This window comes from Acyrthosiphon pisum, chromosome A1 (genome assembly GCF_005508785.2).
Source record: "Acyrthosiphon pisum isolate AL4f chromosome A1, pea_aphid_22Mar2018_4r6ur, whole genome shotgun sequence".
NCBI classification, from domain to species: Eukaryota; Metazoa; Arthropoda; class Insecta; order Hemiptera; family Aphididae; genus Acyrthosiphon; species Acyrthosiphon pisum.
In genome coordinates, this window is record NC_042494.1 from 119478369 (window position 1) to 119496130 (window position 17762).

Consider the following 17762-nt stretch of genomic DNA (forward strand, 5'->3'; position numbering starts at 1 on the left):
AATTTGAATAAATTCATTATTAAAGCATAAAAGGGGGTGAGCATCATGGCTGGTGGATCATCCTGTATATATATATTATAAAATAATATAAAGTAGACGCGTGCGACTGCTGCTTTTTAGTCGGTCGTTTTAATAAAAAAAAAAAAATTACACGAAATTCGGTAGAAACTCTCGGACAAATCGTCTCCGCGTACTAATGTATTTTTAAAAATTATGTATTTTTTTCTTGTTTTTTAACAGTGTATACCTACACATCGTGGACGGAAATCGGTGCAGGTCGCGGTCGTGTCTCCGGCGGCGGCAGTGTCTGGTATAAGTATAATAATTCCGGTACGGTGACAACGAAATAATAATAATAATATGACGATGGACGACGTCGTGGGAGGCAGCACTGGTGCGCGGTCCAAAGTCTCGTCGCCGCCGCCGCCGGTTCGGGTAGTTTTCGCTCACGCTTCGCGCACACACGTTCGGTCGTTCGGTCTCCGGTGCATCGGCTTCCGGCGATATCGCGTGCCATAAATTGACGTCGTTCGTCTGTGTCACGCGTGGTCTGCCCGACAACGGAGACAGGACAAATTAAGTGCGATTCCTTAGGACGACTACCGTCCGAAAATTGGTAAGTCGATGATTGATTCGTTTTTTCGGATTTTAAATTCAATATACAATAATAGTGATTGGTTTTACCTGCACGTAATGCGTGCGTGTAGTATATCTGGTATATATTTTTTAAACGGTTGTTGTTAGGTACTTATTGTTATTGTATATAAGTACTTACTGTTTTGCCAATTTTTTTTTATAATATAGTAATATGTTTACTGGAAAATTCCAATAGGATGGTTTAGAGATAAGTTGAAAACTATCGACAAATTGTTGAACTATGTAGAAACATTAATATACTAATGTTATTATCTATCCATATTTTTAATTCAGTCAATTTTAGACGTTGCTGTAATTTAAACTTCAATTTCTAAGACGACTTTCATTCATAGATCATAGTCAGGAATAAGCTCATTCATATATTATTTTATTTTAATCAACTAATTCTATTCTCAAAAATATTTTTTTTGTTAATCAACGCCCATGTCTGCAATATTAAGTATCAAAAATAGTTTTTTGATTTCAATTGATAAACTTCCGTATGCTTGATGTTTGTTCCAATGTTCTAATTTTTAAATAAATATTCCTAAAATAGTTAATGTAGCTATGTTTTTGTACAACATTGTACACTAAGTACTGTTTTATACTTAAGAGTTAAGGTACCTAACTCAAAAATCTTGACTAACAATAAACAATGCTTTTAGATTTAACTTTATTGGAATGCTGGATGATTAGGATTTAAATTGAAATGTATGATTTCTTTTAGGAAATTTTAAATCAATTAATGTTTTGAAAATAAACGTTTTTTGTAGAATAGGAATAAAATTTGTTTTTGAATACAATGATTCATTAATGCCATTAAATTTAAAGTAATAATTTAATATTGGTTTAAAATTGGTCCAAAGTGAGTGGAGGAAGATGAATGCCTAATACCGTGTATTTATATTCTGTATAGAAGTATATAATATCCTGTCGGTATTTGAGTTAAAAAATGTTTTTATGCAGGAAAAAATTTACTTTTGAAATAATGACTTATAGCCTATAGGTATGTATTCACTTGAAAAGTTTGCCTACGAGTAAAAAGACATTTTTTTAAATTCAGTTTTTGCATTAAAGTGAGTAATGATGTTGCATATAGATCAATGTAGGATTTAAGAAAATATGCTTTTTTTATCGGAACATTTATATAATTTTGAATGACTTTCATTATCATACTATATTATAATATATGTATTTTAATTTGATAAAAGTTTATAAAACGTATATGCACTTGACATTCGCACAACTATCGATACATCACTGATATTAAAGATTAAATATATACTGACGGTAATACTATATAATTTTTGTTAGCCGTATTGAGATAAAAAAAATCATCTTCCAATTGGATTTGTAACGATTTAGATAAAATGAGACATTTGTGATGTACGCGAGTCAATTAACCCACACAAACGTAAATATTTGTTTTGAATATTATTCTATATTAAGTGTTTTATTTGCGGGGTGTCAAGTGCGTATGTGTGTGGTGGTCTCGGTCTGAAGTGTTTCGGAAACAGTTAAATAGTTTTTGTTTTTTTTTTCTGTTCCTCTGGGAAAACACATGGCTACCCTCTCGACGCAGCGCGTAAGTCTAGCCGGTTGATGACTATAGATCTCGTGAAACAAACCCCTTTCGCTTTTGTTGAACGAATTTCAGAAGTTTGCAGATGATAAGCTATACATTTAATCAAATGTTTCTATGCCATATCGCGTGAGTGCGTAACTTCGGCCGATTGCTTATACAGATACATTATATAACATTTTATATTTCAGTGAAAAAAAATGTATTTTGATCCTAATTATGATTTTATTTCACATGGTCCCCGACGACATTTCGGTTGGACGGTTCATCGACGTATTTATCTATATGGTGTATATTACTATAGTAATATGTTGATTTAGGTTAGATCTAGGTAATTAGAGGATTCGGTGAAGTGCAATCGTAAAAAATTATGTTCCCGAATTTCTGCAGTATTACGTACACAAATCAACATAATAAATGTTTCGTAAAATACATCTGAAACGAGTTACATGTTTTTTTTTCCTTTTCATATTTATATATAAATTATACACGACTTGCGAGGTGGGGTTCACCATTTACGGGTTAAAAGCAAAATTCGTTTGTTAGTTCTTTGTTGTTGTTTTTTGTAAATCTAGCTGGTATTTATTTTGCTTTTCTCTCCTCCGCCCTTATTTGAAGCTTTTAGAGTTTGTTTATAGCGGATTTACTCTAAACAAATTATGCGTACGCACATCCAGGTTTTTCTCTTGTTATTTGGATATCATTTTTATTAAGGTGGCAGTATTTCAAAAGACGTTTCACTAAAATAAAAAACGTACATTTTTTTCACTTCTACAACAGTAACACAACTATATACGTGAATTAAAAAATTAAAGAAAACATTTTTCTCTTACAAACTTTTATATAAGTGTGTAATACATTGAATCTCACGAGTTATCTAATGTCCCAACAATAAAAATGAAATATTAACTATTGTAAAACATTGCTATTTAGAATAAATTATAGTCACGGATAAAATAATGCAAATATATTCAATGGTTTTTATACTATTTTGTCGCATCCATATGAGCAAGAGACAGAATTTACAATTTCTCACTAAAAATATTTCAGGTTTTTGTTTATAGAATATAGTGCAACTGCAGCTGAGTAATGTTTATCAGTATCAGTAAACAATTTCAATCTAAATTAATAATAGATAATAACACAGTATTAAATCATAATAATATTATAATATTATACTTTCGTTGTCTTCGATTTATATTATTTCCTGACGTTTTTTATTTTTTTTTAATTACGACAAAATAATAACTGTAATACATCGGATTTTGAACTCACAGTTCTTATCTAACTTATAAGTTATATTGACATTGTTAATTATTTAGAACTAAATTCGTGAAGGTATCTAAATAATTTTCAATTCGTAAAATGTATTCAGTTTAGTGGAATTATTATAGCGGGGTTATAGAAACTTGCAATTCAAAGCTTAAACTATACCTAATGTATTATAACATCATGAATTTAATTATAAAAAGGTTGATACTTAATTTAAAAGTTTAAGTATTCAAATAACTTCATATCCAAGTGGATTTTGGAAAGTGGAAATATAACTTAGTTGTTATTTATATACATAACTATATGGCATAGTTTATAAACCTCAATGTCTCTGGAACGAAAAATACGCCTGATCGTATAATTATTTTTCAATAAGACTAGAGTTTGAATTTGATTAATTTTTTATAGTAATAAAAAGTTTCAGCAAAATTGTATCATTTTCAAGTTTATACTGAGTTAATTTTTATCTTTTTTGTATGAAAATCAAAATTCTAATTTGACATTTTTTGTTGACCTAAAAATTAATCTACAATACTAGAAAATGTATAAGGTATCTACATGCACTTTGCCTAGTCTAGATGTATAAAACATAAAGATAAGATATTATTAATATGAAATGTAGATTTTGGTATGTCAGTGATTGGTTACTTTACTGGTGATAAATATATATAATAATTATGTACGTGCAACATACACAATTTGTAGGATTATTAGTTTATGAAATATTGTAAATATATTTTTTATAGTTTTAAAATATTCTGCATAGTTAATAATAATTTTGAAAAAAAACTATTTTATGTTTATAAGAATCTATATAAACGGAAAGCAATAGGACCAAAAAAAAAAAATCAATAATAATGGAGTACCTTTTTGAAAAATTAATTTATGATATAGGTAAGCTGTATGAGTATCCAAGTAATGTCAAATTATTATTAAATTTACTTAAAAAGTATTTACTTATAACTAAGGGGTTTTTTTAAATTATCTAGAATTCTGACCTGTTAAATATGAAATTATAAACAAATATATTTTTGCAGTGTCTTATAAATATTTTTTTCATACGCCTTTGATTTTTTCTCATCCGATTGTTTCATAATAGCACTGATGAAACTTTTTACTCATTACATTATTATTTAAATATTAAAATAGACTTAGGGTTTATATATATGTGTCCTTTCTTGATTTCTGTTCTCATGTTGATTTAATTGTAACATGAATTGTTACGCGTCTTTGGTTTTATCCAACGACACTTGGGGAGCCTTTATGCGCAAAATTGCGTTGTTGCTTTGTGTAACGTGTTGTTTCGTTCTTGTTATTGAACAGTGGGACATTTGGTCTCCCTACTCTGTGACTGATATTTGCAGAATAAATCGCGGTATCCAGAATATATTCTTCAGATTTTCTGGGTTAGTCCTATATCACGTACCCTCCTTGTGATGACCACGGAAGTGTTACACAAGTCGTAGGCCTAAATTCTTTAGAGGAAAGACGTAAGAGTTTTGGTACACACTTTATATGGAGGGCTGTTAAGTGGTCATGTATAGATGCGTCACGTATCTTAGACTATTACTGGTCATCCGCGAGTACCAAATTGAACTGGTCACTTGACTTTTTTTATTTGCCCCTGGGGCAAACTAAATTTTAAAAAACGGCATGTACCTTTAACAATATAATAATACGAGACACCAATGCTCCTCATTAGTACGTTGACAATGATTACCCATATTTTCATAAGTTTATTTTTATTTTTATTGTTAATTTTTTTGTTATCTATATTTACCTAAATGATTGTTATTATAATTAAAATCCGTTCGGAATTTAAAATTGTAAATAATAAATAAATAAAATACATCAAAGCGTTTAATGTTAAATAAGTACACTTAAGAATTCAGGGGTATAGGTACCTAGTAATTTTATTAGCAGAGTACTTGTATTACATTTCTGGATGTTTGAATTGATCAAAACATTAAATTCCATCATTAATTTTAATCTTTAGTTGTATCTTAATATCTTATATACCTATATCGTATATATATTTGTATTTAAATAAGTTCTTTAAAATACTGCTATCAGCGTACTCACTGTCCATACCACGATTTGATTCAATTGAGGTACTTTTTAAAACTCGAGGGTTTAATATTATCTGCTTAAATTTATTTTAAAAAAATGACAACTCCCGTGGACTGTTTATAAATTATATACATTTATACAGTTTAGAATTATTTTATGGTAAGTGAATACAATTTCTTGTCGGTAAGAAGAATCATGTAATAATAATGTTATTTCTTTGTTATAGGTATAGATTTTCTATAAATAGGTTAAAAACTAATCATTTTTATATTGTACTGTATAAAATAACAAAGACATATTTTAAAGAATAATAACATTAGACTATGTAAAGAAACACTAAAACATAATTCTAGAAAGCCTTTATGTTGGTTACGTAAGTAGTACAATAGACGTTTGTTTGGTTGTTTTCTATGGTTAACTTGGAGATCCGCCTAGTACTTTATATAATTAGTTAACTAATAAATGTATTTTATGACGTTTTCGATTTAATCGTCAGGCAAGGTTCATTTTATGATAATATTTCATTGGATATTTACAATTTTGTTGATTCAGTAAGTGTTTTAGTAGTTGGATAGCTTATAGTTGGCATAATAAGATCTACATGCAGTTATTGTTTATTATTACATTTTTTTGTAATATATGAATATATTTTGTTTGCAAGAAGGGTTCACCATTTGAGTAGTGTTGTAGTGAGTGTTGTAGTTAGAAAAAGCACAACTTGAGCACTGAAAGTATATTATTAAAATAATTATTTACGAATATAATATCTTATATTATATTGAAGTATCTGTTATTATTACATTTAAAAATATGAAAATTCCATACTATAGAAAACAATATGATACTAGAATAATAAAGTGATATTTTGTTTTGAAGAGCTTTGCACGCTATACTTTCTAAATTTGTACTTTCTGGTATACACGTTTCTCGTCTATAAACATAATCATTTTATTATGTCTATTATACCTATACGTATCTAAAATTATTGAAAAATAAATTGTTTTTATGCCAGATGATATTGTTATGGATCATAATATACATTTCTAGGTATCGAATATGATTCCCGAGTTAACAATATGGATTATAAATGCACTAAACAGTATTTCTAATTAATAAATAAATTAAAGGTTAAGATCTAAGTTTAACTATACATTTACATGATAGGTATACCCGTGGTAGTTGATTTATATTTGAGCATGATAATTTATTTTATTTTATTGGTATTACCAATAAAATGTAGACTGAATAATTCAAACAAATTTATTTTTACTATTTTAATATTAATTTTTAATTTATTGAATTTTTCTGTTAAATTATAGTCAATTCATAGATTATTAGGTTGGAAAACTGAAGATCACTGAGGCTTAAAAATCATTTTTGGTATTTGGAATTCAGATAAATAAAGACGAGGGACGAAGGCACGGCAATAAGTGAAATCCTTTAATGCTGGTATCAGAATTTGATAGCCGACTATTAGTTTTATTTTTCTTGCAGCAGTCATCAGTCTGTCTGAAACGGATTAAAACAGTTCTTACTTGACGGTTCTGTCTTATCCGTTGCTAACTGAAATCCTTTTTATCTTGCTACACTCAAGAAGTACAAAAATTAATAACAATAACTCTTGTTCATTCATTTTCTCAGAAATCGAAAGTAATATTAATACCTAACTCAAATTTATTATTACTTTTGGCCAAAGTTTCACTTGGTTTTGTTAATTAAAATTTAATTGCACAGTTATTTTAATCGTATGAAAATATTGTTTATAGTTGGTGATGTTGCTTTGAATATATTATTTACTAAAAGTATACTCAACTTATTATTTGCCTTATAAGTATACCAAATGAAAGTTTTTCTTTTGAAAAAAAAAAATAAAGATTTTTTATTGAATACTTATTTTTTAGGTTTTAATACTATTGAAACTAAATACATATGTACTTTAATAAATAAAATATACTTAATATTGTTCTTGCAAGAATTAAGAACTTACTCGTTAGTGAGATTGTGTTATTTAAATGAATTACACGTAGCTTTCTGTAACTGACGTTGGCAATATTAAAAATTATAAAATTATTTTTTATTTAAATAATCCTTTGTACTCTAATATTTAATATTTATTGACTCTTGCACAGTGTACAAAATTAATATTTATCTTGGATACTTTTTAAGCAGGCAGCAGTTTGGACAATTACACATATTTAATTTATGCCACTAATTTGCCATTTTGAAAAAAATGAGTAACATTCTTACTATATGGCTACTTTATACTTGTACAGTTATTATACAGTTCATTATTAAAGAAATTACATTGTTTGTAATAAATTAACATGTATAGGTATCGTATACCTACCTATTGTTTTACTTTGTTTTAATGTATAGTCGATATACATGGAAATTACATCAAGCGTTGAGTATTTACGCAGAATATATAGTCAACAATTCTAATTCTTAAACAAAAACCATTTTTTATTAAATATTTGATCATTGTTGTAATTCAAAGTAATTGTATAAAATATATATACAAGCACGTAGAAAAAATACTTTGTTGATACTTTGAAAAGTATAATTTAAAAGGAGAAATTATAGAAATGAGTCCTCCAATTTCGACTCGTAGACGTAAGCAATAAACATACACTAGTAAGTGATATTATCTCGAATGCGCTTGTAGTTAGTAGGCCCCATCTGGCCCAGATTATATCTATTATATTATAATATAAATGTACGCAATTATGTTTATATTTCATTTTGTACGCGAATTTATATGGTAATTAAAATATTAAATAATATCTTTTGATATATATTTTTGGCATCGCAACGATCAGGTTATTGGCCAAATACATATTTTTATCCATCTATATAATTCGTTATAAACATCATTAAATAGGAATGTATTGAACGAGTTTATTTTGGTGGTAAAAAACCTAAATGGCTTGTGAAGCGCAAACAAAATCATAATTAGTGTCAAATTGCAATGGTTAGTATAATTAATTATAATACAAACTGATTGAACTTTTGTACTCAGAATTTGCTTTATATTTTTCAAATTAAAAATTAAATAAAAGAGGATTAGCTTAGCGAGCATTGGTTTGTACAATGAATACCCAATCAAAGTTTATTCGTAAAATGAAAAATAAAATAAATATTTTAACACCCTCTATCAAAAATAAAAAATTATTTTCTACTTCTCCTTCCATTGAATAATATTTAGTTTAATGCCCATAATGGATGTGTAGGGGAGTAAAAGCATTTATTTTTGCCCATTGGACCATGTCGTATTTTTATTTTTCCAATTAAAACAATACTAATTAGCTTTAGTTTCCTTTTGGGTCACCAAATGGAGCCCTATAATGCCGTCTGCCATCCTTTAATTTTGCGGTGTTTACAACTCATTCTCTGGGGGTATATACTGTTTTAACCTGTTTATTATTTTTGAAAATATTCAACAAACCCTTTTAAATCCACTGCGATCATAAGTTAAGTTTTAAGTATAGGGTAGCTGTAACAATAACAACCAATTTTAATCACGTTTTGAGCTGAGCTAGAAAACCACGGATCCTTTAATAATAACGATATTTTTCTATCGTGTCGAAGCTTTTTAAGACACTAAAATTTTTTTTTTTACATTGAAAAATATGAAATTTATTGGAAATGAAAGTGACTTGTTATTTTTCACTTGTCACTGGAATGCTATATTTTATTCACTTATTTATGAAAAGAAGGGCCTAGTTTAAAGTTAAATTAATAATATACTATTCTATGTTCGTATATAAATATAATCCACAAATAGACGAACAACGAATACAATAGCACTTGTGTAAAGCTCAACATATTTCTATTAACTTAATTTAAATATGGAAGTTAAAAAAAAAATTCAGTTCTAAACTAATGCGTAACTTAACAATATTATAATAGGTACAAGATCTACGATGTCCCTCATATAGGCTCATAAAGAATTATAGATCATATTGATAATACAGATAAATTCAAAAACACGTTGGTACATCCTATGGATTACATTTTTATTATAATAACCATATAATATAACTTCTTTAAAATGTTCGTTCAATTTTTATGTTATCTATAGTTTTATTAACATTAGGTACTCACAGTGGTCGTTATCTGAAACAATGTTACCACCTATTAAGCTATCTATTATCTATTTTTCAATACATCTATGTTTCTAAGCTATTAAAAAATATTAATTGGTAAATATTTGGTATTGTTATTGATGTTATTAAATTTATGTTCTCGCCATTTATGTTTTGTCTTTTGTTTTTTAAATGTAGTGATTATAAACTACCAAACGTAACCTAACAATTCCTACTGTATAGAACTGTTCTTGTTCCTCTAACCATAGTGTTTTGGGTTACTGTACACAGCGTTACAAGCATCGCTTCGTGTTAAAGCACTATTTAAAAAAATAAAAAAAATATATAAATCAACATTTTTCTTACAGTTATTTACACTTATGAACAATTTTAGAATTAATAAGAATTAGCTTTATGTTCCAATAAAAGATAAATAATTACATTTTACTTACTTAAAGAAAATTACAATAAATGTATTGATAATATGGTTATAAAATATAATGCACGAAGCTTGAAATTCTCATAAAATATAATATTGAAAAACAATTCTTGAAATATATATATATATAATTGTTATAAAATATGCTTAAGTGAAGACTAAAGAGTATTAAAAATGTATTACATACCTATATTGCAAAATGTTTTTCTTCCTGCCAACAATTGAACCCGGCTCTCCTACCGGATTATCTGAAATAATTACCCTTTTCAAATACCAGCTGTTCTAGATTTACGATCTGTGACATACTTACCTATATAGGATCTCTATATTATCATATTTTCATATATTCATATTTTCCTTATATTTGGTTTATTATAAAAATGAGTTCATTGATTTTGGTTGAAAATTCTTAATATAAATTATAATTAATATATTTACCTATATTATATCTTTCAAAATAATGTAATTTGCATGTTACTAGTTTTTCGAAATAGGTATTCAAATTGTTTTTACTTTTTATAAACGTTGATATTATTCATAAATACTAGTATAGGTACTACGTCATACATTTATACATTGATTTCAGAATATTGTGCGTGTACTATGTTAGTTTTTAAATCCAATTTTAAATTAATTAAAATCATGGTTTTAGGTTTTGGAGATAATTTATTTGAAAATTGAAATACATCTAGATTGATGTTTCATATTCCATATAGTGGTATAGGGATAAAATATTATGATATATATATTATTTTAAGTGTCAGGAGACGAAGGGTGTTAAAAAACTCCCGAGATTGATCGAATACGTTGCAATATTTATCCGTGATCCGTAGGGTTTAAAAGATACGAATATATTATTATAGTTTTTCTAATACACGTGAAATTGACTTGTGGTCTAATAAAATCATGTAATTTATCGGATGACGGAATTTTGAACTCTTTCTTGAGTGGTGATTATTTATATCATGTATTTTTAAACTGTAAATTGGATGTTCCGATATTTATTTAAAATTTGATTTTCAATATTCAAACAAGGAATTCGTTTAAGATTATTATATATTCAATCAGGGAGATCATAGAGTAATTGACACTATTTGTACCTTGTATACAAACCGAGTGATACTCGGTGATACTCTGGCTGGGGCGGTGTATCTACTAGGAAAACGAGGGAAAAACTGTGATAAATATGGACGTGTAAGCTTTACTGGTTACTTTACTGGTATGGTTTAAAATCTGATGTTTGACATCTGGGTAATGTCTAAATACAGACATTTGTATTTAAAAAAGAAAAATACGAGGTCTGAGAAAAAAGTTTGGATTTAGTTTAAATATTGGAACTTTTACGTATTGATCAGGAGATACAAAATATTTTGTAAACTTTTAGTAATCAATTTGTCGACATCAAAAGCTGAAGTGTGTATAAAAAATACTTTTACGTTTGTATGATTTTATGTTCATTTTTGGTCACTGTAAAAATATATATTTAAAGTGCGGATGACAATCTGATCATGTTATGCTATTATATTCCTTACATCGAGCAACATTCAAGTAAAAAAATATCCCCTTTCCTTAATTCAAGACTTTTTGATATGCCGAATTTATATTTATTTTAGTTCGTTTAGAATTATAGAACTCAAAATAAAGTCGGGAGCATCGAAAATCGATTTATGACAGCTATTTTCTGTGTCCAATATGAATTTACGATTTGGTCATGGTTCAGTCACTTTTCGAGTGCCGTCAAAAAAGAATAAAGGATAGGGAAATAAAACTTTCAAAATTAAACCCACATCCAAGAATACAAACGACTGTTTGGACTGACCATTTCCTACGGAGAAAACAATACGGCACTATTGTGTAAGGATTTAATTCAATTTTCTCGTATAGTACATCCGCCCATGTATATTAGCAACGTCTTTCTTTTATCCGTTTTATAGAAGCGATCAATAACAGTTGCGTGTTTAGAGATTTAAGGAGTAAGACTATTGTAAATCGGTGAAGTTTATTCCAGAAAAACCCAAATGATATAGACATATAGAGAATTGCAATAGATAAAATAACATCAATGTTAAAACAAAACAGTATATTCCGCATAGTATGTAAAAAAGTCTCCGTTGATTGTAATATACACACCTATCTGATTAATTATTTTTATAACATAATATAAATACTATATAAAGTGTGAACGATACTTGTAAAAACAGAATTTTCATTAATGATTATTACTTATTAGTGTGCTTGTATAGGTATAGTTCGTATATTAATAATTGTATAGATAGTTAGTACGCGTATACATCAACGAAAATCTTTAGGGTTAAGATTTCCACTATGAGTTCTAAGTTGCACATGTTTATTATTAAGTAGGTAAGTAAAAACTGGCAGAGAGCCAGGATTTATTTAGGGAGGTGTTTTAATTTTATATTTAAATATACCTAACATGTGGAGAGCTTTACACACCCTCCATTATAGTCAGCAATCTTCATATTCATAATATCAAATATTAAAAAGAAGTTAGGACCATATGACGACATATTTTATAGAAATCTGAATTATATAATAGATAGGGGAGAGGGTGGTAAGTTGACGAGTCGGATAAGATGACGAATTGATTATAATTCTTAACAAATTATGATATCAATCGATATTAGTAACCGATTACATACATGATGTTACGAACAACTTATTTCTCGATACCGAGGTTATTCTGATAAAAATTAAATATTTTATCAATGTTTCTTCCCCAAACCACGTTTTGATAACATTTTTGGTTCATTTGAAGTAACGATTTCCCGAATACCGTAAGTATAATTACTAAATCGATTTTGCACTTTAGAAACTGCATTTTATTACGTATATTTTGAATATATTTATGATAACTATGATAAACTGCATGTTATGATGAATAATTAAAACGTTTAAAAAAAATTGTGTGGGGCAAGATGACAGAGGTAAGTTGACGATGTCGTCAAATTACATCTGTACATTAAATAAAAGTATAACATTTTTAGAACAACTAATTTTATTGTATTATTTAATTATTTGTTTGATCATTTTTATTTAATCAAATAATAATTTGTATTATTTTGTGAAATTGAACTTTCATTGTGTATACAATTTGTATGAAACATTTTAATAAAATTAAATAAATAAATTCCTTAAATATAATTTAATTAAAAATAATATTCAATAATTTACCTTGAGTAATTTATTGTAAAATGTATAATATTAACATAGATTAAATATACAAAATATTTATTCTATATTTCATTGATTTACCTATGTAATAATATACACCAGTCAACTTACCCCAAGTATGGGGTAAGATGACGAATTCAGAATTTTTTTTTGTAAAATTTATTAGTGATAAACCCTTTTATATTAAAGCTTGAAATTATTACAAGTTATTCTTCATATTTAAGACAATGCTTATACGATATTTCAAGATTTTCCAAATATTATTTAATAATGTAAATATTAATCAATCCTTAAGTTCGTCAACTTACCTATATACTATATTATATTATATTATTATATTATATTATATTATTATATTATATTATATTATATTATTATATTATATTATATTATATTATATTATTATATTATATTATTATATTATCAACTCTCCCCTATATATTCTATTTTTTGCTTATATATAGTAGAGGGGGGGGGGTGGTGTTCCAACAATCAAAACACCCTCATGCGTACATCACAGAGTAGATAAATTCTGTTAAAAGCAAAAACTAAGAATATTGTTAACATTTTATTTAAATTCGTTTACGATGGAAATCAAAAGAAAATTAATTTGGATTAACAAAAATACATTAATTTTGATTTTAACTTCGTTTATTTTAGTGAAATTATTTCCATTCTTGTGCTTTTTTCCGTTATAAAGCCTGAGTTTTAATATCTTTAAATAAAAAGCTAAATTATATTATATTATATTTAAATTGTTGTTTTTTTCCTATACTTACATTATGTTGGTACCTACACTTAGACGATTGTCAGTTTGAATTATTAAAAAATATGTTGTAACGATTGTTTCGCAAATGTTGCGTGAAAGAGTAGAGTGCATTTAATGCATTTTTTCCATTTTAGGGTTTGTAAAACTTTAAAGTTTAGTTAGGTTTATATTGAACGTTAGTCGGAAACAAATAATATTCTATACCTAACTAGGTATAAATTCAACTTAATCACAATGAAAATACTATTTCATGCCTATGTAAACCGTTGGTAATTGAGATGTATTGTACTAAATAATAGTAAAGTCAATTGATCACGTATTCGATTATTTATATATTTTATAGTTAAATACTTTTCATAACTAAGGATTGTAGTATAGTAGTACTGTAGTAGTAATGTATACATTGTATTTGGTTGCTCAAAATAAAGATAGTTCATAATGTTTAGCATAAATTTCGAAGGAACAAAGCATTATAAACAGTACCGAGAAAGCAGTTACCCATTGTTATTATTATTATGATTTTTTCTGATAATCAAGTTTTAAGGTAGTAAATAAACTTAGGTCGAATGAAAATTGGACACGGCCAACACAGGAAGTTTTACGATACTTACATGTCGTAGTATATAACTTTTAGTACGAGATACTTTAATCTATATTACGATTTACGTTTTAGTGATTTTCTGTGTTAATATATCAATCTTATTCTCTAGTAGAAAAAAAATGTGTTAAATATTTCAAATAACATTTTTATGGCGTATGACGTTATTTGTACACATGAAATATTTAGATCAATGCAGTTTCATTCTACCATAACAATATGTTAGCTTTAAATATTGTCAAGGGACGTAAAAAGCAATATTTTACCTTTACTACCCTTTTTAATGTCAATATAATAGTAGGTTGTATGAGACCTTGTTGGTTTTCAAACCAATAGCTGCCTGAGCTCAGCAATTTAATTACCACTTTAAAGCACAACATAATTAATTCATGAAAAGCGAGTTCAACGTGTAATCACTAGTCCACTTGTTTGAATTTTATTCATTAGTTGAAAACGTTTAATAAATTCGATAGTTCTGAAACCGAATAATTCATTAAACGGATCTGAGAGGTAGTATCATTCATTATAATTTTAGAGAAATTACATTTATTTAAAAACTATAAATGAGTCATGTTCTGTAAAATAGACGGGCGTTATTGAAACGACAGTGTAATTAATATTCTTTAATCACTAACCATACAAATATTATATGTTGTACTAATAAAATAACTAGCATTTATTAATTTTGCGCTTCGAATCATATGTATACTACAAGGTCTACCATCTTGTTTGCCTGATTTTAATAATGTTATTTTGGTGCTTGAAGTCGAAGGTAGACATATTCGAAGGGGCTTAATGACTATAGTCAAGTTATAACTGAGTTTATAAATAATGCAATGACATCGACGTATTCGCCACGAGCGCCCACATGTTAGAATGCTTCTTGTTCGAACGTGGTCGTAAAAAGCAGGGACATTGAAAACTAGTTGTGGAACTTAAACGATATGTAAAAATATAAATGTGGATGGAAAAAGATCAATGTTAAGCGAATGCCACACCGACATTTACTGTCCCTTTATCTGTCATAATATGAATGAAGCCGGAAACATAATGAACATGATTTATTATACGTTCACGCGTGCATGGACAAAAATCTGAAAAATCATTAGCAAACGGTTTTTATAGAACTAAAAAAACAAATTGTACGCAAATTAAACGTTGTCGAGGGGTATATCATAGCTTTTTTCAAAATATTTTTTTTTATCATATAGTACCGTACCTACGTAACTTACAGGCTATCAGTCTTTACGGTATATTCAATATTGGCCCAGGAAGAGTATTTATTGCCCCCGCTAACATTTTAAATGTTTTACGACACACGTGAAGTAAATTTCCCAATTTTTGTTTTGCAATTTTAAAGTTTTTACGCAAACGCACTTTTTGATAAAATTGATTTTGTTTTTTGGTATAACTCAAAAACGAATAATCGTAAATACTTGAGATTTTCATCAAATGTATTTATTAGTATTTAGCATCTATCCATGATAACACTTTCAAAATATTTTGACGTCCTTTGACTATTATAGACATTTGGATTTTTTTATTTATTTATTTTAGAAATATCGATAAAAAGGCAATAAGTACAAGGATCGTCATAAGTTTTTAGTATAGAAATTTAAAAATATTAAAAATACATATTATTATGCAGGATTTTTTTTATAGATATTTTAAGTTCAAATTTGGAAGAAATTCGATTTTTAAAGTTTAAACGAAGAATAATGAGTTTAGTTTTAATGTAATTCAAACATTTTTTCGAGGGGATTCGATAATAATTTTACGTATATTATTATATTTTGTATAGGTACATAATGCCATTTTCAATACCTACATATTTAGATTAGTTTTATATTATTCCATATTTATAGTTTATACCTACCGTATTAGTGTATTACTAATAGTAAAATAAATTACTATAGTAATTAATAGTAATTTATTTATATGATAATTGGCTGATAACTGTCTCCAGTTTGGACTATTTTGCAGTGATTTGTACCTATTTGAATTCAAATTTACCACAACCATTCCAGTTACCTATTCATTGATTAGGTAAACTCGACTACCGTACATCAGAGCGCTTACCTTCTATTTCACTTTATTGTTTGTTTTATTTTATATATGATTTGTTAAATGTTTTCGTAAGCTTTTAAATTATAAATTCTACAATTTAGAATTTATTGTTATTATAGCTTCGATAGGAATAATAATTAAATTAAATTAAAAGACTGATCTACTATTAATGATAAATGATAATCAATAATGGGTTATATATTTGCTTAATATCTAGTATACTTAGGTGTATTATACTTGTATTTTTCTATTTTAAATATTCTGAAATATTGTTTTGATTTTGAGTTTAAGTATTTAAATAAGACACTATTTTTTACAGAAAAAAAGTTGTAGTTCTTAACATTTTAGTAGGTAGGTGTGTTTTTATCTGAGACTTTTAAAGTAATATTTTGTTTTTAGTGTAACCCAGTTCAACAGGATGGAGTTTTTACAACCAATATGCATTAAGTTGATTAAACGAGCGACTGAAAAATATTCTTAGATTTTCCCTATAGGGCAACTTAATAAAAAAATAATGGAAAACATACTACTATGTTGGTGTCTATAAACTGTTGTGACAGTTTTGATACAGAAATAATTTGCACGTTTTTTTTTTTCCGTTAGTAATTTCTATAAAGAAATAAATATTTTTAATTTATTATTTGAGTAGGTATCTATATTAAATTATAATCAGGCCTCAGAAATAATAATACAAAAGAAAAAGGAAATTAATTTATAATCTTGAATTGAATTGATGTTCAAAGCAATACTATTCAATATTATTTAAAAAACAAAATATACGGGTAAATTTGTTATCGGTTCATTTTTTTTCCTACATTACTTTCATTTGAAGATACGGTGTATGAAAAACATAAAATAATATGATTTTAAATTCAAATCAGTGTAAGTAATGACTAAACTGAGAAAATAGCTCTGAAAGTATAAATGCTTAAAATAATAAAATATGACATTTTATAATTGGAATCCTGGATGCATAAAACAGATGTGCCTATAGCTCAACTCTATACATTTTGTCTTTATTCTATATAGGTAATAATTAGCAAATGCTATAT

The 17762-nt window shown here is 27.1% G+C and overlaps 1 protein-coding gene across 2 annotated transcripts in view; it reads left to right on the top strand.

The window, feature by feature from the left end:
- The first annotated feature begins 420 nt into the window (after window positions 1–420).
- Window positions 421–17762, top strand: part of LOC100168639 (protein artichoke) — a 234835-nt gene continuing 217493 nt past the window's right edge. For both annotated transcript variants that reach the window (XM_029488154.1, XM_029488155.1), the window contains exon 1: window positions 421–616. The gene's annotated coding sequence lies outside the window, so the exon portion shown is untranslated. The remainder of the gene's footprint in view (window positions 617–17762) is intronic.